Source organism: Schistocerca americana, chromosome 1 (genome assembly GCF_021461395.2).
Source record: "Schistocerca americana isolate TAMUIC-IGC-003095 chromosome 1, iqSchAmer2.1, whole genome shotgun sequence".
Lineage (NCBI taxonomy): Eukaryota > Metazoa > Arthropoda > Insecta > Orthoptera > Acrididae > Schistocerca > Schistocerca americana.
Genome location: NC_060119.1, coordinates 933,051,703 through 933,077,572, shown reverse-complemented (window position 1 = coordinate 933,077,572; position 25,870 = coordinate 933,051,703). Strand labels below are relative to the sequence as shown.

At 39.8% G+C, this 25,870-nt stretch overlaps 1 long non-coding RNA gene across 1 annotated transcript; it reads right to left on the bottom strand.

Annotated features, from left to right (window-relative positions):
- Positions 1-4,589: 4,589 nt before the first annotated feature.
- LOC124548031 lies at positions 4,590-25,553 on the bottom strand. The gene is made up of 3 exons (XR_006967696.1): positions 25,285-25,553; positions 23,925-23,991; positions 4,590-4,945 (listed from the first exon to the last, which is right to left on the bottom strand). It is a non-coding gene; the product is annotated as an uncharacterized LOC124548031 (long non-coding RNA).
- Positions 25,554-25,870: the final 317 nt, after the last annotated feature.

Below are 25,870 nucleotides of genomic sequence, written 5' to 3'. Positions count from 1 at the left end.
ATTTCCTTATATGTACCTATTTCACAATTGTATGGCCACCCTGACAAGAATTTGGCTGGGGTGTTATGGCTTGCAGCCATGACAAACCTACAAATTCTTAATATGCAGTAGAAAAAGTTTATTGAAGTAAAATGGTATATAAAATTATTTGTCTATGCATGCAGTTGTTCTAATCATAAGAGTGATTGTCAAAATTTACAGAGAGTAACTGAGCGTCGTGCTCAATTGCACTAAAATTGTCAAAATACCGTCTACAATTTACAAAATATTTTAGTATTGAAAAATTATACCTAGAAGCTGCAAAATAGTGGCATTATATAATGTGCATAGTATTGAAAAAATAAGGTAATATACACATTATTAATTGCAAACTGTGCTCATATGCACTATAATTTTTGAAACATATTGCACAGTGGGAAGTAGACTGGCATATAGCTCATAAACAACACAAGGCTATGACCCTATTTTGAAATGTCAGTGCAAAATATATCATAAAAAGGATATAAGGTAAAGAGAATAGAAAAATTACTAAATCAGGATAGAAGTCAGTCATGGTTCAAGATGAGACTGATTTCATGCACTTTGCACATTAAGTGTCGATCAACAGTAGCTGTACCACATCATCAGAAGTGTAACTATAATAACTCGTTTTACTCGTAGTTCATTACACAAGGTCGACTGAGGTTGTGTATTGTTGTCTACAGCATCTGCAACAACGTCTGTGGCAAACCATTGTCCCATTATAGCTTGACCACATGACACACTTAAGTCTCTTAGGTCCAATTCTGGATGCAATGGCATGTACCATTCCAGCTCATGGTTTACTAAAGAATCTCGTCGATAACATGTTATTGGTATTGTCACACATTGTGCAGGTGTGTGCATAATCTGATTGTTCCATGACCATGTGGATGGACAGGATTATAGTGGAATGGTTAACATTTGGAAGTAGGATCTAAAAGGTGCAACTGACAGTCTGGAATATCTTATGTCAAAGTCATAGCTATGCCATTATGAAAACAGACAACTCCTGTGTTATAAATAATTCATTGCTAATATTACATTTATAAGTAATGGTACTTGCTACAAAATGCTGGCAAACTCCTAGTTACGTAAAGACTGAATAATTTACCATGGAAATAAAGGAAAATGTTTATAGCTAAGCTAGCAGTCTATGAGTCAGTCTGTGATCAAAGTCTGTACTGAAGTATTTAAGCATTACATCATATAGTATCTAGTATATAATTATAAAAATGTATACAGTGGATTCCTGAAGGAGACTCAATAAGATGTTTGAACTTACAGATAATAAATGGCAACATGAGGCGTATCATGCATAGCAGATCATAAAGATAAGATACATGAGTGAGAAGCTAAAGCCTACAATGCATAGTTGCTCTTCCATGGATAAATGTTTGTCACATAAATTATAAGTTATTGGGGAGTAAACATGTCTACTGAGATATGGATAGTATTAGAGGAGCGAAAAGAGCACTTTGTAGCTGCAAAATATAAACTGTAAGCTTCCATACTCATGTGTCATTAGTCAGGACAAAATAGTACAGATGAAAATTTGTGAGCACATTGCTAAGCCAAAGTAGTGGCAAAATAACATAGACATGCAAAAAGCCTTGTTTACTAGAAGCATATTATATTAGTGAATTAATGTAAACCATACAATGATGAGCATGACTAACACAGATTGTTGTACCTGTAAAGTGCAATTAGATATTAAACTGTGAAAGGCATAAATATGATCAAAAAATATTATCATGTACAGACTATCAGAAAAAAATAACAGTGTAAGAAGTGTATTATACCTAATCACTTTCCTCAAAATCAGTCCTAATCAGTACCCACAATGAATTAAACAAACGAACTTTGAAATATTGTACATCCATACACATTGTAAAATAACATCATAAAATAGTACCATCGTTATACAGCTCATACAACACTAATCATTTATTTCATAAAATCTTTATAGTGTTACTTTAAATCCGTCTTGATTGCAAATTTTTTATTATTCATATGACCGGTTTCGGTTCATTCAGAACCATCTTCAGATCTGTAAAAATTAATATACTAATTTACTATTTCATGAAAGCAAATCTTTTTCATTCTGTCTAATCAACCTCAAATGTACCAGAACGTACCTGATATTTAAGTTACAGGAGTAACCCGTCCAATTCAGCAACTTTCACATGCTACGTCACATAAAATTGGTTGGCAGAGTGCACGTCATTTATATTAATTATAACACTATTACCGACAGGTGGCGTCTGGTACATTTGTTACATTCCATTTGCACATACTGTATTCAGTAGATCTTTTTTATATTAAAAATATTTAATTAAAATATGTAGATGTCAAAGCTAAAATCTGTACTTGTCAGGATTAAAAAACAGTAAAATTATCATTTTTATACGATCTAAAAGGCATAGGGCGATTTATATATCTATGGTGCTGGTGTGAACTTGTTTTCTTCTACGGTCTGCTTCCGTGGTTCCCGCCACTTTGGTGTTGTGCCGCGGTCCGCTCAGTCGTCTGCTGTTCATCGCCGCGGGCAAGAGGGCCGCACAGGAGGGCCCCGTCAACGACGCCAGGCGTTGCACGCGTCTTCCGGCTTCTCCACCGCGCACCATCTCTCATCCCTCGGCCTAGATCTCCATACGCAACAGTTGTCATCTTAGTAGGTCGTCATAAATGCTAAAATAGGCGTTATGATTGAATTCGCTTTGTTCGTTGAGGATTAAATCCGGATCTTTATTTTTGTGGGTGTATATTTCGATCTCTTCTAAAATGTTAAGAAACCGTCCCTTGTGAGCTCTATGCAGGATGTCTAAGTTGTTTTCAATATTCGTGACTGAGTGCTTTGTCGCAGCCATATGCGATATCGAAAACTTAGCACAAAAAATGAGCTCTCAACACCCGAAAATTAGATTCACCATGGAATTTGAAGAAAACAACCGTATAGCATACTTAGATTTAACACTAATAAAGAAAAATGGGAAGCATGAATTTAGCATATTCAGAAAACCTACGTATACAGATCTAGTTATCAACGAGCGCTCTTGTCACCCACCGCGATACAAATGGGCATATTTTACTTCGATGGTATACAGGCTACTAAGATTGCCACTAAGTCAACACGAAGTAGAAAAGGGGTTAAGTATTTTAAAACAAGTGGCCGTAGCGAACGGATATACGTGGAAGCAGGTGATGAATATTTATGGGAAGATAAAGAAGAGGCAAATGGAACAAACAGAAGGAAGGCAAGTAGCAGTTAAGAGGAACAACAAGAAAAAATATGTAGCTCTCACTTACAATGGAAGAATTGCAGGCAAAACTGAAAGATACTTTCGTAAATCCGACGTTAAAATAGGGTTCCGAACAAATAACACGTTAAAATTGAAGCTCCGGCATAGAATATGTAATAGTAGGAATAAATTTCAGGATTCAGGTGTATATAAAATTAAATGTAATGACTGCTGTAAACAATATATAGGGCAGACTGGTAGGAACTTTGAAACCAGATTCAGGGAGCACACCTACTCTCAAAACAAAACAGCTTTTGGGGCGCATATGGCTGCGACAAAGCACTCAGTCACGAATATTGAAAACAACTTAGACATCCTGCATAGAGCTCACAAGGGACGGTTTCTTAACATTTTAGAAGAGATCGAAATATACACCCACAAAAATAAAGATCCGGATTTAATCCTCAACGAACAAAGCGAATTCAATCATAACGCCTATTTTAGCATTTATGACGACCTACTAAGATGACAACTGTTGCGTATGGAGATCTAGGCCGAGGGATGAGAGATGGTGCGCGGTGGAGAAGCCGGAAGACGTGTGCAACGCCTGGCGTCGTTGACGGGGCCCTCCTGTGCGGCCCTCTTGCCCGCGGCGATGAACAGCAGACGACTGAGCGGACCGCGGCACAACACCAAAGTGGCGGGAACCACGGAAGCAGACCGTAGAAGAAAACAAGTTCACACCAGCACCATAGATATATAAATCGCCCTATGCCTTTTAGATCGTATAAAAATGATAATTTTACCGTTTTTTAATCCTGACAAGTACAGATTTTAGCTTTGACATCTACATATTTTAATTAAATATTTTTAATATAAAAAAGATCTACTGAATACAGTATGTGCAAATGGAATGTAACAAATGTACCAGACGCCACCTGTCGGTAATAGTGTTATAATTAATATAAATGACGTGCACTCTGCCAACCAATTTTATGTGACGTAGCATGTGAAAGTTGCTGAATTGGACGGGTTACTCCTGTAACTTAAATATCAGGTACGTTCTGGTACATTTGAGGTTGATTAGACAGAATGAAAAAGATGTGATTTCGTGAAATAGTAAATTAGTATAATTATTTTTACAGATCTGAAGATGGTTCTGAATGAACCGAAACTGGTCATATGAATAATAAAAAATTTGCAATCAAGACGGATTTAAAGTAACATTATAAAATCACTGATTGCTGTTATCCCATAAGACATTATGTCTGTTTTTGCAAAATCTTTATAGTATCAGCATATTAGTTTCATTTCATAAATATCCTCACAGCAAAACATAATAAACATCATAAGCATCCTTATATCTACATCTTCGTTAATGACCTTAACCTAAGTATTTTATGGCAAATTTCTTAGTTCCTGCAGGCTGCTAAAAAGAACGGATAGTAAGCAAAGGAAAAGGTATGTAGTGAGTAGTGTTTTATCTTTGTATTTTTTTTCTACAGGACCCAGAGAAAAAATATTAGTTCATGAAAGGAATTATTTGTGCACCATTTCGTTTGTTTTATATTCCTGCGTTTCTGTCTTAAAGACTTATTTTCATTGGTGGTGCGATCCATGTGCGAATTTAGCGCTTAATAATGGCGTAATACCTCACTTGGTATAATTACGTAGCACATCAAAGTCTGGAACAAAAATGACGAGGATGAGTGTACAGCAATAATAAATATCACATTGTGAAAAAGGGTCTTAATTCTAGGTAACATAATGTAAGTAAGGCCATAGTAACACATCAAAAGGACATAGTATATGGATAATACATGTTAATGGCATAAGACATAATGCAAAAAATGTTAAGGTAGAAATTCTATGTAAATGAAATAAATGTCATTTCGATTTGTGACACATATGCTAAATATTGCGTCATAATAGGGAGAAAAGACAAGGTTTACTCAATGATTTTTTTTACATTAAAAACGTGATGGTTGCCTCTGGACTTCCTTCTCTGCAACGTTCCAAGATGAACAACATTTCGGTGTGGTAAAGTACGAAGATGGGTAGTATGACACTTCCTGAAACTTCGCGATATATCAAAGCTACCACCTGGCTGGTGACCCGAGAAACCTTCATCAATAGTTTACGCCAGGAAAGCCTACAGTCACATATAGTGTCATATATTTCTGTAGTTTGCGTGTGCTCTTTGTAAGTTCTCAATGTCAGATTTAAATGCGACGGAATCATTTTCGAGTTATAGCTGCTCGATTATGTTTGTGATGGTCTCTAAATCTTTTGTGTGTTTGTCTTCCGTGCTTTGAAGACGAGTATTGGTTTTTGTTTTGGGTTCACTTAAATTGGCTTGGATATGTATATTCGTACCTTGCACAGTTTTAAGTTCGCCGGAAACTGTGTTTATGTTGTTATCTACATAACTTTTAACCTGACCAAAAAGTCTCATACAATCTTCCTGTCGTTCTGTATTTAATAGTTGACGAAGTTGTTTGACAGTTTCGTCCTGTTGTTGTGTAAACTGCTGGTAACGAGTGTTACATGCTTCAATGTGTTGCGTGAAGCGCTCATTAAGTTTATTTTCTTGATCTGTGAAACGTGCATTCATTTGTTGTGAGATTGATTGAATATCGTCAAGTAATTGTTTGGTGGTGTCACTGCATTGCTGAGCGACTGATTAATCTCGCCACTTAACTGTTTTGCTGTGTTAGTTAACTGTTTTGCTGCGGTTTCTTGTTTCTCAGATATTTGATTCAAACGTTCATTCATACCATTATTCAACTGTTTAACAATCATCAAGAAGGGATTTTTCCTGTCTGAACCTCACAGAGTGATGTACTTCGAAAATTTTGTTGCAAGAGAGATGATTTATTCATAGTCATGGAAACATCATTACTTAACTTTGAATTAGAATCGGATGTAATGTGTCCTAAATCTACTGTGTTTAAACATGTATCTTGTGTTGTGTGCACAACTGTGTAGACTATGGACACTGTAATGGTACTTGAATTACGTAACCATTACGGCAGCTCACCTGAACCTCTCGATACCAGCAATATTCTACTGTGTTTCTGGAAAGTAGATAACATGTTTCTGAGACAACGTTCAGATTCGATTTCATTTGTGATACATCGATATATCTAAATTGCAATGTTATTATTCTTCTGTGTATTTTTTCTTTTGTCACTATGATGTTTGACGTACTTGTAACTCTGATTTTTGGGCGCGTATGCGATTATTAGTTAGTTAGTTAGAGAATCGGACCTTGAGAAAGTCAAGTCTTGGTCGTCATGTTGGAAAGACGCATATTGTAGCCAGTTTATAAAATGTGAACTTTAACAGTGAGGAAGATGTTTTTAAGTATGTTTTGTATTGTGAAGTGATGTTTTGTGTGTTACGTGATATTGCACCAAAAGTAATAAAAAAGAAGTGTTACTTAAATTCGGAGTGCTGATTACTTTGTTACATCACCATTGTCCTGCAAAAGTGTAATCTTCAACAATGGTTTGTGAAGCGCATCTACAAAACTTTTGAATATCTGGTGCTGCCTATCCCGGCAAGAGCACCCACGTTCTAACAACCCTACCACAACAATGGTCAAAATTTAATAATGATTGTGGTGTTGCTCACGCTGCTAAATACTGCATTTTCGGGCAACAACAAAGTTATTATGTGGCAGGCGTCAATAAAGCACAGTTAATATAGTCATTTCATATAATAATGAATAAACTAAGCACTCATCTTTTCGTGTTTCCCACGCAGGTCGCGTTCTAAAATCATGGCTCAATCGTCGAAAATCTAGGTGGTGATGATTCCAAGCTCGGATGCAAAGAGGCCTAGGTTTTATTCTGTGATATTCAAAAGTTTTGTAGATGCTCTTCACAAACCATTCTTGAAGATTACACTTTTGCAGGACAATGGTGATGTAACAAAGTAATCAGCACTCCGAATTTAAGTTACACTTCTTTTTTATTACTTTTGCTGCAGTATCACGTAACACACAAAACATCACTTCACAATACAAAACATACGTAAAAACATGTTCCTCACTGTTAAAGTTCACATTTTATAAACTGGCTACAATATGCGTCTTTCCAACATGACGTCCAAGACTTGACTTTCTCAAGGTCCGACTCTCTAACTAAATAACTAATAATCGCTTACGCGCCCAAAAATCAGAGTTACAAGTACGTCAAAGATCATAGTGACAAAAGAAAGAATACACATAAGAATAATACATTGCAATATAATCATATCGATGTATCACAAATGAAATGAAATCTGAATGTTGTCTCAGAAAAATGTTAACTACTTTCCAGAAACACAGTAGAATATTGCTGGTATCGAGAGGTTCAGGTGAGCTGCCGTAATGGTTACGTAATTCAAGTACCATTACAACACCTATGTTGCAGTTTCATTCGTATTACAACTGACACTGTATGATTGTTTGTCCAGAATATAGGTTTAGCACACTTAATGGTGTGTTTCAGTGGCTTCTGATCTAGTGGAATGTGCGGTCTGATCGTTCGCATTGCTGGATAATGTCACATTTCCGAAAATCTGTTCATTAGGCACTAATGATGTGCATTCTTTGTCTGCTGTACGCTGCACAATCGGCAATGCAGTATTATCAATATCCATTTCCATGGAGTAAAGTTATTCTGTGCATTCAGCATATTATTAGTTTTACATTAGCATGCGACTATCTGTTGACTTTCTTGTGTGGCATACCCAGTTATAAAATTCAATGGACAAACAGTCACCAAGACAAAGACAATAAATGACATTACAACAGAGCAATAATTTGCTGTTGACCTGTTGAAAAGAAATTAGTAAAAATCAGTATATGTGTAGTGCCAAAATTCCTAACTACACTTATTACTATGCAAGGAAGAGCATAACCTAAGACTGATTGTATTATAACTGAAAGGTTCCTTTTTTGTCTAAAGTAAGATGTGATGTCTATGCCTAGCAAAGAATAATTACATCAAGTGGTGTGCTCACTGCATATCTGATTACATCTATTTGTATATTTACCTGACTCTGTTTTAAAAAAATCTGTCTACTAGCAAGAAATCAATACCAGCAAACCCAAACTAATTAAAACCTGTGCACAATAATGACAGGCAACGGCCTTGCCGCAGTGGATACACCGCTTCCCGCCAGATCATTAAAGCTAAGTGCTGTCTGGCGTGGCCAACACTCGGAGGGATGGCAATCTGGGCCACCTTGCACTGTGCCATTTTTCGGGGTGCACTCAGCCGTGTGATGCCAATTGAAGAGCTACTTGACTGACCAGTAGTGGCTCCGGTAAGAGAAAACCATCATAACGCCTGGGAGAGTGGTGTAGTGACCACACAGCCCTCCTATTCGCTTCCTCAGCTGAGGATTACACACCAGTCAGATGGTCCCAATGGGCCACTTGTGGTCTGCAGTCAGAGTGCTCACGATAATGACAAATTAGAGGTAAGTACATTCAGATCTACTCGATCTTACTACGATACTGTCTATCTGAATAAGTACAAAAGTGGTTCCTGTGCAACAATCCGTAAATTGGTATCACCCTGGGTAACATCTCAGCACTAATAAACCAACTACAGTTGCAAAAACCAAAATGCAAGGTATTTGACAGAGACACATTTAGAATTTGTTTAAATAAAAAGATTTGGAATTGGGAGGCGGAACATGACTGAGGAGAATAACTGTAAATCTTACTTTAAAATCTTACTGTATTGTGAAACTGACTTGCAATTGTTAAGCCATATAAAAATTACATTTATGCAAAAATGATGTTTACAAAAAATTACAATAAAAACTTGGGATTGCATACAAAGCTGGTCTCATTCACATTTATTCTGCAGCAAAAGTGCATAAATACATGAATATTGATTACCTTATTGTAGATCAATGTAAAAATATGTAGAAAGATTCTTCATCGAAATTCCTTAATAATATTTGTAGCATTTTTAATCAATCTTACTTCAAATCTTATTTCTTCCATAAATCATTAACAGACAACACCAACACTATTGCAATGTTTGATACTATTACACTGTTTGATACTAAGCGACTGCCCATTCTGGAGCATTGCAACAGACACTGTCAGCCCTTGGTGCACAACCCATGCTACTGCTGAGCAACAACTGTCTACTACTGTGTGACCTAACATAAGCTGTTTGTTACGCAAACTCTTCCTCCAAGATAGCTGCCTCACAGCGTTCTTTCATATGTACATCTTTATAATTGATACATTGCTCATGGTCTTGGATAATATGTCAAAATTTAAAATTTTCATTATATGTACCTATTTCAAGGTATGCAGTTATTAATGCTATTTCAAATAATATAAAGAACATAATACATAAAAATATCTATAAGTTTACAGAGAATTTAACACCTTACAACTGTTAAAGTGGTTCTATATTGTTTATTTCTGCCTGGTTGAGGAGAGTACAATTTATGTCATGCAAATGTCAAAAAAATGCAGTATAATAACTGTAGTAAAAATAATTTGCGATACATAGAGGAAAGTGATACGCTACATTTAAATGTGTAGTATAGTCTAACTAGCTTGTTGGTTGAGAATAACCTATTTCTACCTACTTCAGATGAAAAAGTCTTGGCAGTATCTCGACCTATTCTCACCTGAAATAATATGTGTTTATGTACGTCTATTGTGTTAGCATTTATTGATATTTTACTTAGAGCATTATGTGTCGAATCACTACATGATATTCAGTAGTTGTTTTTTGTCTAATTATTGGTAGTTGTGGTATAGTCTATGCGATATCTTCACACCTAGTGTTGTACAGATTATATATTGACTGAGAACTGGATACATGGATTTTAGCTTCACATGAAGACTAATCTTATAACTGTACATGCATTAGTAGAAATGGAATGTACTCGTAGTTCATTGCTACTTGAGTGCATTATTCCTTATATAACTTAACACATTACTTTTTAGTTTTAGACGTAGTTTATATGTGGTTAAACATTTGATATATCAAATACATTGATTGTAGCTTTACATAAAGAAGATAACATATTTCTTTTTACACATAAAAGGACGAATAATATGTTACTGCTTGTGAACAGTATGCTGTATAGAATATACACTGTGTCATTGGGGAGAAGGAGTCTCAGAATAAAAGTTCTTTGGGACTTCTCCTCTGAAGCGATGTTTCTTTGTTACTAGAGTCTTGGTATATGATGTCATGGCTTATGTCGGTGCTTTGTTTGTTTTATGATTGTTAGTGCCTATTGTGTTGCCTTTGGGTGTGTTGTGAATGGGCCGGCCGCGGTGGCCGAGCGGTTCTAGGCGCTTCAGTCCAGAACCGCGCGACTGCTACCGTCGCAGGTTCGAATCCTGCTTCGGGCACCTGGTTCGTAAATCAGATAATGGATTGTAAGACACACCCAGGAGTAAATGTAGATTCAGATCATAATTTAGTCATCGAGAAAAGAGGGCTGAAGGTTAAGAGACTAATCAAGAAGCATCAATGTGCGAAGAAGTGAGATACGGAAATAGTAAGGAATGACGAGATACATTTGAGGTACTCTAACGCTGTAGATACAGTAATAGAGAATAATTCAGTTATTCTTGAAGTCCTCTGAGGCTATAGATACTGCGATAACGTATAGATCACCAGGTAGTTCAGTTGAAGATGAATGGACAGCTCTAAAAAGGACAATCACAGAAATTGGAACGAAGAACATGCATATTAGGGAGGAAATATGGAAGAAACCATGGATAACAGAAGAAATTCTTCAATTCGTCGACGAAATAAGGAAATACAAAACTGTGCAGGGAAATTAAGGAATACAGAAATACAAATCACTTAGGAATGAGATAAATTGGCAGTGCAGGGAGGCAAGGTGGAGTGACTGCATGAAAGATGTGAAGAAATCGAAAAGAAATTATTATTGACTGACTCAAAATGCAGAAAAGTAAAACAGCCTCTGTGAAATAAAAAGGAAGCGCTTTAGCATTAAGAGTTCAATGGGAATTCCACTGTTAAATTCAATAGAGCGAGCGGATAGGTGGAAAGAGTACATTGCAGGCCTCTATGAGGGGGAAGACGTACCTGATGATGTGATAGAAGAAGAAACGGGAGTCGACAGGAAATAGGTAGGGGATCGAGTGTTAGAACCATAGTTCAAAATATCTTTGGACGACTTACGACCAAATAAGGAAAAGGAGATATGTAACATTCCCTCGGAATTTCTAAAATCATTAGGGAAAGTGGCACAAAACAATTTTTCACATTGGTGTGTAGAATGTATGAGACTGGCGATGTACCATCAAATTTTCGGAAATATCCACGCAACTCAGAAAAGGGGAAGAGTCGACAAGTGCGAGAATCATCGCACAGTCAGCTAAACAGTTCATGGATTCAATTTACTGATAAGGATGTTATACAAAAGAAAGGGAAGGAAAACTGAGGATCTGGTAGATGACAATCAGTTTGGCTATAGGAAAGCCAAAGGCATCAGAGGGGCAGTTGTGATGTTACGATTGATAATGGAAACAAGACCCAATAACGATCACGATACGTTCATAGGATATGTCGACCTGGAAAAGGCGTTCGACAGCGGGAAATGGTTCAAGATGTTCTAAATTCTGAGAAAAATGGAGGTAAAATGTAGGTAAAAATAGGTAATGTACAATCAGTACAAGAACCAAGAAGGAGTTATAAAACTGGAAGCTCAAGAACGAAGTTCTCGGATTAAAAAGGATTTAAGACAGGGATTTAGTCTTTCGTCCATACTGTTCAATCTGCACATGGAACAAGCAATGACAGAAATAAAAGAAAGGTTCAAAAGTTGGATTAAAATTCAAGGTGAATGAATATCAATGATAAAATTCGCTGATGATTTTGCTACCCTCAGTGAAAGTGAGGACAAATTAGAGTATCTGTTAAATGGAATGAACAGTCTAACGAGTAATGAATATTGTAGTGGCTTCTACCACCGAATGTAACAGCAGCATCAAATGTAGTGGGAAGAGTTAGAAGGCACTGCATTAAGACTCGTCTGAGCTTTCCAAGAGATTTATTGTTTCCAACTACAGTGCTCCCATTCCTCTCGATCTGCGTCACTGGGTCCCGCAATGCTGAGGACACCACTTCATTGTCTGTGAAATGGCTTGGCGTGGCATAATTGCCTCAGCAGCCTGTACACGCACTGCTGTGTGTCGGCCTTGTACGACAGCGAGTTGTGGCATCGTCAGGATGCCGGCAGTTGACTCAGAAGTCAGCGTCCCTGCTGACTCAGGGCCGCTCAGTGTGAGCCGCAGGCAGTCAGCTGCGCACTTCTCACCAGTGTGGCTAAGGTTGCAGCGACAACAAGCGCCCGAAATCCAGAGTCTGAACCTGTGGCCCTCACCTCGGGATGCCTCCGGTGTGTGTTGGAAGCCAGCACGACTGCTAGCAGTAGCAAGCTGTGGTGTGACCTGCCGCTCGCTTGCTCTGGACCTCATGTCGGCCTCAGAGGGTCGAACCAGCGACCCACCGTGGACTGGAATGATGGCGCCCCATCTGCTGCTGCATGTAGCTGGTGGTGTGACATGCCCCGTCATCCAAGAGAGCTGCCACACTTGAATGAATCTCGTTAGAAACCCACACCTACTTATACGCAGCTGTGTGTCTCTATTTTGCCCTACACACTGCTTCGTGTCACGTACTCATAACACGCTAGGTTGGCCAGTAGGCCCATTCTGCCTGTGATTTGCGACATGCAAAACTGCTACATATACTCTTTCAGCAATTTGACGGCCCTATGGTCTGTATTTTCCTTCGCAACTGTTGGTATGCGTAACTTACTGCAATCTGGCCCGCACCTGGTTGTAACCTTGTGCTCAGAATATTGCACAAAACTAACTTTCCCTATCCTAAACGGTGGTGCCGCTGGATTACTCCCTTCTTTGGAAAGACCTGGTCCCCGGGTCGACCCCTAACTAGCTCTTAACTTGTTTTGGTCGGCACCTATGGCATATTTCCTTACTATTAGACAACTTAAATGTGGTCTAGTGCCCCTTAAAACCATGACATGAAACAAAACGTAAAAATTCCTTACTGGACGACCACTGCTCATTCAACCCCTTTCCTACCCGTCTCATGCCCTCGGTAACCAATCCTCTGGGACTTGGACTACCCTTGATTCCCTCTTGGAATTAGCTCTGCGCCTGATTAGAAAGAAAATAACACATAAAGTTAAAGCTGCGATGACACACGGCACAGAGGTGCACAAAATGATCGTTATTTGCCGTTGCCTTCCCCTATACTGAGTGACATGTTGCGCAAGTTCTTCAGCTGATATGCGCCCCTCTTGCTCTAAAATGAACTGGTGTATGGATTTCCAGAGTTTGATTTAACAGGGTCAGGTTCTGCCTTGGCCAAAACTCTAAAGTGGTTTCTGGCCAGTACAGCTGTGGCTGTGTAACATACAATTGCGTGACTCCTGAAATTGATGCTGGCAGGTGGAAGGTTGGTCCTATTATGTTACACTTAGTTCCATTGATTACAATTCCGCACCGCTAGAGCTCTATACGTTTCGCTTCTGCGAATACTCTACTACTTTCTGGATCACAAATCATATGGTACTTCATGATGTACTCTATTTTCCTGGTTTTCTCTGTGCTTAGCACCTCTCTTCACTCTTTCTTTCTTCATCTTTCCTTCCTGTGATACGCCTGGAATCACATCCAGGCAACCCTTAAATGGTCGTTACCGCCCAACGTGTACTATCGTTGTTCTAGTTGGCAGCTGAAGCTTAACATTAACGGGGGATGTGGTTTCAACAACTTGGTATGGTCCTTGATACCTCGTGAGGAACTTCTTCGTTTTCCTTTTATGCGTATAGGGGCTGGACAGCATTACCCATAGCCCCACTCTATACTGCGGTAAACTTCCTTTCCACTTTACTGGGTCTTCCTGCCTTTCCAAAGCCTTTGTATTCGCCTTTTGTACCCGTTTCCAAACATTCCGAATTGTCCTTGCGAATTGACATACAAATTCACTGGTCCTTCTTTTCTGTAGCTTCATCAAATCAAACGGTGATGGCATCTTCGCCCATACACTACCCTATATGAAGACAAACCGGTATTTGTATGGACTTTTGAATTTTATATGCATACAATATGCTTCAAATACCCACCTCATTGATGGTGATGAGAATCCACATAAAAACTCAGCATCTTCCTGATTGTTCTGTGTACCCGTTCTGTCCTTCTGTTGGCCTGTGGATGCAACGTGCTCGTCCTCAACTTCTTTATGTTCAACAGTTTACACAGTTCCTTCATTAAATCTGATATTAAGTTGGTCCCTTGGCCAGTAATTATTGTCGCCTGTACACCAAACTTCAAAATCCAGTTGTTTACTAACACTTGTGTGACCATTGCTGCCTGTTGATTTGGCATACCCATCATCCCCACATACCTCGAAAAATAGTCTATTATTGTCGGGACGAATCTGTTCCCCGATGGCGTTCGCCTGAAATGTCCTAAAATATCAATCCCCAACATAGAAAATGGACATGTCACTTCCAACAGTTGTTGTAGCTGTATCTGTTTCCGGCTCAGATCTGCTCTCTGCGCACATGGTATACAATTCTTGACAAACTGATCCACATCTACTTTCCTACCTATCGACCAACACCTCTCCGCCACTCTCCTATTCGGCACTCTACACCCTCCATCACCAGATAACATGTGACCATGCGCTTCCTTTGAAATGTCATCCCTCAGCTGCGCTGCCACTACTACCCTTGGCTCTAACTTCGTTTCCCTGCACAGAAGACTGCCGTACATATTAAACTGTGGCTGTGTCCGATACAACTTACAATCGTTGTCCGCTTTGCTTTCTGTAATTCTTGCTGTACTGCTAGGTCATAACCTATGACTTCCACTTTTGCCACCTTCCTGCTTAGTGCATCCGCATTACCGTGCTTCTTCCCAGGCTTGTGCACCACCTCATAGTCGAATTCACTGAGCCTCATAGCCCATCTAGCGAGTCTAGTGGACGGATCATTCAACGCCAACAACCACTTCAATGCAACATGATCTGTCACTACACGAAATCTTCTCCCATAATTGGTTCAAATGGCTCTGAGCACTATGGGACTTAACATCTGAGGTCATCAGTCCCCTAGAACTTAGAACTACTTAAACCTAACTAACCTAAGGACATCACACGCAGCCATGCCCGAGGCAGGATTCGAACCTGCGACCGTAGCAGTCTCGCGGTTCCGGACTGTGTTGCCTAGAACAGCACGGCCACCGCGGCCGGCTTCTCCCATATAAATAACATTTAAAATATGTGATTCCACAGATTATGCTAAGCATCTCCCTTTCAGTTGTTGAGTAATTCCTCTCTGCTGCATTCTACTGCCTAGACGCATAGGCTACAGGATGTTCTTTTCCATCAGATTCCTGACTAAGAACACAGCCTAATGCTTGATTCGATGCATCATTTGCTAGTATGAACTCCTTTTCAAAATGTGGGAACACAAGATCCGGACTTGATGTTAACACTTCTTTCAGTTTGTCAAACACTTTCTGACACTCTTCTGTCCACTCAAATTTCACACCCTTCTGTAACAATCGCGTCAACGGCTGTGCTAAATCTGCAAAACCCTTCACGAAATTTCGGTATAAATTGCAAATTCCGATGAATGGCTGCACAGCCTTAACTGTTTTCGGTTCCCAAAAATCCCTTACAGCCTGTACCAACCTTGGATCTGTTCGCACTCCATCCTTACTGATGATATGACCCAAATATTTTACTTCTTCCTATGCAAAATGACACTTCTCCAGGCTCAACGTCAAACGAGTTGCTCTTAACCTCATAAGGACTTCCCTGAACGGCTGACTATATTGCTCCATACAACCTGAAAACACTATAATGTCATCCAAATAGACCAGACACTGCTGTGATTTCAAATCCCTCAAGACACTGTCTAGCAACCTCTGAAACGTTGCCAGAGCGTTTTTAAAACCGAATGGCATTCTAATGTACTGGTAATGGCCTCTAGGAGTAGAGAAAGGAGTTTTTGGACGTTCGTCTGGAGCCACCTCTAACTGATGATAACCACTTGTCAAATCTATCGTAGAAAAGTACTGGCATTGTCCTAAGTGATCCAAAGACCCTGATATGTTTGGAATGAGGTTTGCGTCCATTACTGTCTTATTATTGAGGTCTCGGTACTCACAACAGAACCTGTGTTTCTTAGTTACATCAACAGATCTTTTAGGCACAACGACAATGCCCGCTTCCCAGCAACTATTACTATGCTCTGTAATAGTGTCCGCAAGCTGCTGATCAATGAAATCCTCCACAATCAGCTTCAAATACCTCGGTTTTCTGTATGGTTTATGGTAAACAGGAGCTTCATTCCCTGTTGGTATCCTGTGTTGAACTAATGGAATTGCTGTTAACAGCTCTTGTGGAAAAAACGATTCCTTAAATCCCCACAATGATTCTTCCATATGCTGTCTTTCTCCTTATTTCAAATGCTTAGTTTTGTCATGCAATGCAGTTCTAACGGCAGTTAGTGGTTGATCGCTTCACCTACCTCTCAAATACCAGTCTTTGTCATCTGGCAAATCCCGGTTTGCTACTAAAACCCCTTTCCTCAAATTCGCGTCTGCAGCACTAAAATTATCCACGTTCACGGGGACTACTCGCCCATCATTCCCCTCCTTTACGCGTACAACACTATGTTTCGCAAAACAACCCAATGGACCCAAAACTTTATTATCCTCCAAAGGTCCAATAACACTTACTGTAACCACAGGCAGATTTGACTCCACAGTTACCCAAAGCGACTTCTCGGTGACACTAGACACAAACTCAATCGAATTAAGCCTTAATGCTAATGTACGAAGCTCAGTTGGTTTGTTCATTATGTTGAATGCCCCTCGTGGCAGTTCTACACTGACAACAATCTCCCCTAGCTCGAATAACATTCCACCAAGTTCCACAGTTCGTTGTCAAAGGTCAATTTTGGTATGATGTTGATGCAAGAAACCTAGTCCTAGGATCATGTCGTAGCCTCCGCTTACCCATGGTACTACCTCCATGCATGCATTAAATCGGACTTTCTCTATTCGGAAGTCAACTGTCACCGACCCCAAAAGTGTGATCTCCTTATCCCATATTCCCGTGGATGGTCTAGCTTCCTTTGTCCCATTATATTCCTAGTAGCCAGTGACACTTGTGCCCCTGTGTCGAACAAAATCTTAAACATTTTGTTCCTATTGTAGTGGCAACTTCTGCCACCGAATGTAACAGCAACACCAAAGGTAGCGGGAAGAGGTAGAAGGCTCGTCAGGTGGCCAGCAGCGCGCTTCTCGCCAGCGTGGCTAAGGTCACGGCGACAACAAGCATCTCCGATCTGGAGTCCGAATCTATGGCCCTCGCCTTGGGATGCCTCCGGCGTGTGTTGGAAGCCAGGACAACTGCCCACGGCAGCAAGCCGTGGAGTGGCGCGCCACTGGCTGGCTCCAGACGCCGGATCAGCCTCAGAGGGTCGAACCAGCGATCCCTCAAGGACAGGAATGCTGGCGCCCCATCTGCTGCTGCATGTAGCTGGTGGTGTGACACGCCCACCCATCCAGGAGAGCTGCCACACTTAAATGAATCTCGTTAGATACCAGCATCTATTTATAAGCGGCTGTGCGCCTCTGTTTTGCCCTATGCGCCGCTTCGCGTCACATACTCATAACACGCTAGGTTGGTTGGTTCAAATGGCTCTGAGCACTATGGGACTTAAGGTCATCAGTCCCCTAGAACTTAGAACTACTTAAACCTAACTAATCTAAGGACATCACACACATCCATGCCCGAGGCAGGATTCGAACCTGCGACCGTAGCGGTCACGCGGCTCCAGACTGAAGCGCCTAGAACCGCACGGCCACAACGGCCAGCCCGGTAGGTTGGCCAGTGGGCCCCTTCTGCCTGTGATTTGCGACATGCAAAACCGCTACGTATACTCTTTCAACAATTTGACGGCCCTGTGGCCTCTATTCTACTTCGCAGCTGTTGGTATGCATAACATGCATAACTCCATAACTCACTGCAATCTGGCCCGCACCTGGCTGTAACTTGTGCTCAGAATATTGCACAAAACTTTCTCTATCCTAAATGGTGATGTTAATACAATATGGACTAAGAGTAAATCGAAGAAGGATGAAAGTAATGAGAAGTAGCAGAGACGAGGAAAGTGGGAGACTTAACATCAGATTTGGGGGCCACAAATTAGACGAAGTTAAGGAATTCTGCTCCCCGTGCAGCAAAATATCCCGTGATGAGCGGAGCAAGCAGGACATGAAAACAGTCTAGCACTGGAAAAAAGGGATTCCTGACAAAGAGAAGTCTGCTAGTATCAAACACAGGCCTTCATCTGAAGAAGAAATTCCTATGAATGAAAGTTTGGAACACAGCATTGTATGGTAGCGAGAGACGAGCTGTGGGAAAATCGGAACAGAAGAGAATCAAAGCATTTGAGATGTTGTGTTACAGGCGAATGCTGAAAATTAGTGACTGATAAGATAAGGAATGAGGACGATTTCCGCGGGATCGGTGAGAAAAGGAAAGTATAGAAAATACTGACAAGAAGGGACAATTTGATATGTCATGTGTTAAGATATCAGGGAACAGCTTACATGGTAGTAGAGGGAACTGTAGAGCGTAAAAACAGTAGAGGAAGAGTAAAAACTGAGGCGAGGAGAAAGGAATACCTCCAGCAAATAAATGAGGACATAGCTTGTAATTGCTACGTTGAGATGTTGGCACAGGAGAGAAATTCTTGGCGGACTGCATCAAAGTAGTCAGAAGACTAATGACAAAAGAGTGCTGTGGAGCTTACATCAGCTAATGGTATCAAATGCCATCGAAGCTGAAATAATAGTGCTGCAAGCCACAAAGTTGTTTTCTAGGTCATTTGATGTTCCTTATTTACAGAGATAACAAACAACAAATGCGTAATCAGCTGAAGACAGTTACAGTTAACAGCAGTTTAATAGCAAGAATTCTTTGTGTACTTATCGTATTGTTAAATATGTATGTTAATTCTTCAAAGCATATTTATTGAGATTTAATTATACACAACTTTTAAAAGTAAGTAAGAATGAAAACTGAATTAATTATGCTGGATAGCGATAATACATAAATATTTCAAATGACTCATTTTTGTCGACAAGCTGTAACAAGGTCTTGCGCTACAGAGCTTGTCATTTTCAAAAGTTTGTGAAACTTGTAGGAGAGACTCCGATTTCTAAAACTGTAGAAAAGTCAATAATTTGGAGAAGCTCAGCCATCTCACTCCTACAAGTCTTGTTTCCAAATAACACAAGCTACGGTATGTACTGTACTTCAGACGACCACTCACATTAGTTTGGTAAAGGCTGCTCTACAGGAAAACGTCATATTTGAACCCACTAATGAATTTTCAGCACAGCGAAACAAGGAAATTAACCTGTCCTCCAAGCACGTGAAGATTATACCAGTTAACTCTACAATTAACCATTTGAGTAAAACAGCAGGACAGTAACTACATGCTCTGAGCTAAATGCTGTGCCTTTCACAGAGTGCACTGTGTTTTCCTCTCATTTACCTCTTCAGCGCTGCAGCTAAATTGAACAAAAAGAGAACAAAAGAGACCTCAACACACAATTGTACTGTATGTGATCCTGACATTATGGGTGACTTTACCAATTACTGGTAGTCATTATAAACAGTTTTCAGTCGTCCAAGAGCGAAATTTTGTGGGTACTTCCGTTTGTTAGCTTTTGTCATGGTGTGGCGCAGTTACTGAGACACAGCACTCGCATTCGGGAGGAGGTGAAACAAAGACGAACGTGATACGACACAATAAGAGAAGAGAGGGGGAAAGAAAGAGGACTTACTGACATAGAGGGGACAGGAGAAAGAAGCGTAAACGGGAGGTGGTAGGAGCGCTCGTTTAACTGCGTGACAGATGAAAATGGCCACACATGTTTATTTTTTAGTAAAAGGCTATGAGGTTGACAAAAAGAAGTGCTTCAGATATTTCTTTACGGCAAAGGGGCATTGGCATGTGCGCTGAGTGCAGCGTAGCTTATTCCAGATGTGGACAGCAGGAGCAGAGGGCTATGCGAAAGTTTTTGTTTTGCTATAATGCACAGTAAAGACGCTAGATAAGTGAGACCTTGTGCTGAGATTGTTACGAGGTGCCAGGTACTTAATCTCTAATGCGAGCTACTGGGGTACATGCGCACTGAGGAGCCGATTGAATACAGCGTATGGCAGTTGCTAAACTTGTTTGGCTTAACCATCTTAACTGTACTCACTGCTAACTTTACCCACATAGGGTTTGCAGTATACGTGCCGTCTGGATTACATCGCAGTAGTGCAGGTTCAGTAGTATAAATTTCACACCCTGTGGAAATACTTCCCGAAACAGCACAATGACGATGAAGACACCTACATACGACCTTACAATCTGCCTTGCCTGTGATGAACTGGGTCTCCGACAGGTTTAGTCTTACACACTTCGAGCATGTCTTAGACATTGCTCTGTTGTGCACACTATACACACTAGGTGTTCACCTTTTGTTAGAGATATCGAGCAATTCGTCTGCTGCATTATACACACCAGACGTTCAGATTGCGGCAATACTTACTCTCGAGACGTAGCTGTGTGTATGTGTGGTGCTAAACATAGCATTGAAGTGATTTAATATGTGAGTGATGTTTGCGAGTTTAAATGAAGTAAGATTCCAGTCACTTTTGTAACCACTGTGTACGATTCTGACGACGATGGCAGTTCGTGAGAAAGGAAGACATAGCACTGCGACGACAATTGGGTTTTCAGATCAAAGTTTTCCGTGTTTTTCTTAAACTGATTTAGATGAATGTCGGTTTCATTCCCCATTTTGTCCTGTCCAATTCTGTGTTCTTTCTCTCTCTCCCTCCCTCTCTCTCTCTCTCTCAGAAAATTCCTTCGTCGGCGGGACGTTAAGCGCTAATTTCCTTCCTTCCTTTCCTTTCTTCAGTCATTCACTGCGAACTGACAGAAATATCTACCCTAACGTACAACTGTTAAGAATTACTTGTTATCGAGATATTTCCTAGCCTTAGTTTGGTCTACTTATTCCTTCTATATGACTGTGTCTGTCTATATGACAGTAACAAAGCTATACGACAGTAACAAAGCTGCTCACGATCTCCGGACAATCCTGAGACATGTGGTAATACCAGTAGTATCGTGTAATGTAAGTGTCTATTTCACTTCCCAGAACAGTTCATTAATAAACATATAGGTATTTAAATGACACACTATAGTGACAACAATGGAGTACATCTGTTTTTACGAAGCACACAGTGTTTTCGAATTCTCTACCGAAACATGATATTGCTCTCCTATGCCATCATCAGTGACTTCTAACTTTTATTAAGTATCTACCTTATTCAGATTTGACGATGTTCTAAAAGGAAACAATAACTAATTGTTCAAGTTGATCAAAATGTTTTGATACCGCTTAATTTACTTGTACCTTGCGCATGTGTCGTTTATTTAGCATACAACGATGTGCCAACCAAGAAGGTTACTAGTAGTTTAGCACATTTTCTCTGTGACGCCATAGCGCGCTGCACGTGTTTTTCACTATAATCCAATACTTTTCGAGTCCCACGTTAGATGATGATGATGATGTTTTGGTTTGCAGGGCGCTCAACGGCGCGGTTATCAGCGCCCGTACAATTTCCCAACCTTTGCTCAGCCCAATTTCGCCACTTTCCTGGATGATGATGAAATGAGGAGGACAACACAAACACCCAGTCATCTCGAGGCAGGCCCACGCTAGAGTGTAAGCCGACATATCTGCAAATCACAAGTGAATTCTACGACATGAAAACATCTTAATCAACCGTGGAATGACCACTGCAAGCGCAGTGAAGTATAAAATTTGAAAAAAAAAAAGTATTACCGTGTACTCTATCTGTATTATTTTTTTTACACACGCGCGACTACTTCAGTGCGTCACGAACTAACGCTGTAAGTAATGAATAGCATTCTACGTACCGCAGGACAGAGCAGTGGAACATTTTGCATCGATGATAATAAGAAAACAGTCTTCTTGACAACAAACTTAAACACACACACACACACACACACACACAAAAAAAAGACGCGCGCGCACACACACACACGCACACCTGTACACAGAACTAAATTGTTCAGCATGAAGAACAGAGATAGCTGAAGAATGAAATGATGGATTTGCTGTAAATAAAAGTATTCGTGTGTCAAAGGAACAAATTTGTATTTCCAGCAAACCATACTGTTATTTGCAAAAAAATTAATTTCTTTTCTGGAGTGAGATAGAACATCCACACCAAAAGGTAGCTTGATGATGGTTGCTTTGAAACAAGACGGCAGAATGTAATGTTCCTACAGAACTATTAATGGCTACACTATCCAAAAGGCCAAAGTAAATATTTAAAAAACTATGTTCCAATTAAAACGTCACCTTAGCGGAGTAAACAAAGAAAGTAAATATTTCACAAAGATCACAGCTTGCGTCCATTGACACAACCAGTTTACATATAGCAGTAAGAAACTTATAGGTTATGTTAATAAAAAAATCCTATGCTGAATTATTACTGAATTATTTTCAAATTTACGAAACTTGAAGTTGATATTAATCACAACTATTTCCCATTCTACGAAATTCTCTGTTGCAAACAGTACACGTGAAAAAAAAAATTAAGTGGTCCACGAACTTGAAAAACGATTAAAGAAAATTTCAATGAATATTGACGTTTGAAACTTCCTGGTAGATTAAAACTGCGTGCCGGACCGAGACTCGAACTCTGGACCTTTGCCTTTAGCGGCCAAGTGCTCTATCATCTGAGCTACCCAAGTACGACTCACGATTTCTGTCGTCACAGCTTCAATTCTGCCCGTACCTCGCCTGCTACCTTCCAAACTTCACAGAAGCTCTTCTGCGAACCTTGCAGAAGTAGCACTCCTGAAAGAAAGGATATTGCGGAGACATGGCTAAGCCACAGCCTAGGGGATGTTTCCAGAATGAGATTTTCTCGCTCTGTAGCGGAGTGTGCGCTGTTCTAAATCTGTTTGATTAGGTCGAAGAAGCCTGTAAATCAGTAATGTTTATCTCATTGGCAATTCAGAAAGCGTTGTCTTGTAGATGTACTTCGATAACGGGGCACTGACTGTTACGAGCGGTAATAAATATTTAGAATAGTTATTCTTTCACATTTTTGCGAGTTTCATTTTGGCGTATTTTTCGTAGTTCATGTAAAACTTTCTTCCATTTATACACTTCACGTTCATCTTTTACGAAACCAAAATGGCTTTATACAGTTCTTACCTTCAAGTACTTTCTCCCTCCTTTTAACCAAAAAAATTACAGCCTTTCTTTGTTAATGAAAGCTAGTAATATAATGTTTTCTTTAGGCTAGGAGGGTACTGTATTTTCGTTCTGTCTTTAATTAGCATACCAGTCATAGTTCGAACCACATTTCACGGAATCGTTAGAGTTATTTCTTGTATCTTCTAATGTTTCCTCAATTTCTAGCTAAGTGTCCAAGATAAGAACTAAGAAATTGCACACAGGTACGTTTTCAAGAGAAGTAGGTGATTTTTATTGCTTACCACTTTCTTCGTATTTCATCTTTACAAGGTTGGAAACATTGATTGGATTCCACATTACTGTTGAACTCTGGAACGGGCACAAAGACAGATGCTATTAGCGAGCATATACGAGGAGAACACAAAGAAAATGAATTCAGTTTTATCTCCATTCTTGACACTTAGCGGTATCGCAAAGGCGTCTGATAATTATTACGGATATTAAACGAGTTGCAAATTCGAGGGAATAGTAACTGTAAACAACTGTGTCAGAGAAACTATCAACGGAAAACGAAATTCGCTTTACACGTTGGACTGTGTTATCTGTTCAGCGATGCGCATTCAATCAAGGCTAAGCACCTTCCAGGTTGCACATGAGCTGTCTGCTACAACTACGGTAGGGCTGTATATTCCTCCAGCTGGGTAACTAATTTGGCAATTTTCAACGTTAAAAAAATACTTGCAATATGTCTCGACAACTAAAATTTTGACATAGTGTTTCTTTCGTGTAGTCTATATATATATATATATATATATATATATATATATATATATATATATATATATATATAAATCAGGACAGGTTTTGATATGTCGGAAACGTCTGTTACCTATGCTTAAATTTATCGTATTAAATGGATATTATTTGAGGGCTATGACTGTATTGTAAGATTTTTATGAAATAATATATACTGCAACAGTCACTTGTTACTGATATTTTATTAACATGAAACGTTTTGGCAGCATACTGCCATCATCAATGCACTTCAGTTACTTTTACATTGTAATTAATATGAAATGAGGTTAGTTTCATCTGCTGTGTGTGCCGGTGAGGTTATGTGGTGAAAAAAATGTGTTTAGTAACTACTCACCTAATATTTACCATGACATAATTAAATATAGACATAAATGTTTGATCTTCACTGAATACTACTGTTTTAGCAATAGAAACTAGTTTACCTTAGCTTTTAAGGCTCGTTGGACTGACGTAAATAAATGATTGTGAATGTGTTAAGCCGTGTTGTACTTGTTACTGTGCTCTGTGTGCCAGACAACGAAATTATCAACAAAAATGTAATTAAATACACTTACAAGACGACTAATCACGCTCATCACATAACATACACACTATAACGGATTTATCTTCCCGAACAGGCGTCTTTTTCGACACATAATTTCACTGCCACACTAAGCAAAGGAAACTAACCTCACTTCATACTAACTGCAGTGTAAAAGTAATTGTAAATGCACCCGATTATGCCAGCATGTTGCCGGAAAGCGTCATGCAAATAAAATATTAGCAGCGAGTGACTGTTGCAGTATGTATTACTTCATAAAAACGTTCGCTTATAAGCAAAGTCGTTGACCGAAGACCATTTCTTACCAGTGAAGAAGAGTCGGAGTGCAGCCCCTTCATATTATTCTGAATTATTTATAGATAGCACCGTGGATTTTGCTGCCCCTCAAGATTTCATTCCTAAGTGTTTTTAGCCGTCTGCAGAGTTCATTCCATTTAGGTTTAGTAGATGGATTTTTAACGATATTGTTTTACTTCTCAGCGAAAATCTAAACCAGTGGAGGACTTAAGAGAAACTTTATTCTTGAGACAGCACCCTCGGCTCAGAGCTGTGAATGGGCCTATGGGTGGCGCCACTGTGGCAGGCGGCTGACTTAGTGGGTTTTGCGTGGCAGCCCGGCTGGCGCGGCGCCACGACGAGTCGAGGGGAAGCGGTTGCACCACGCAGCGTGCTTACTTTAGAGTAATGCTTACTTTGGCGTTCTCTGCCCGATAGCAACTCATTTGAGGCCAAGCGCAAGCGACCGGTGGGCAAGAGGTGAGTCAGTGGCACGATTTAATGAAGGCAATGAACTTGCCGGCCCCTAATACCTCTCAATGCTGTGGCGTGCACCGTACACTGAGTAGCAGCACCTTATGACGTAGCTACACTGTAAGCTCAATATTAATTACC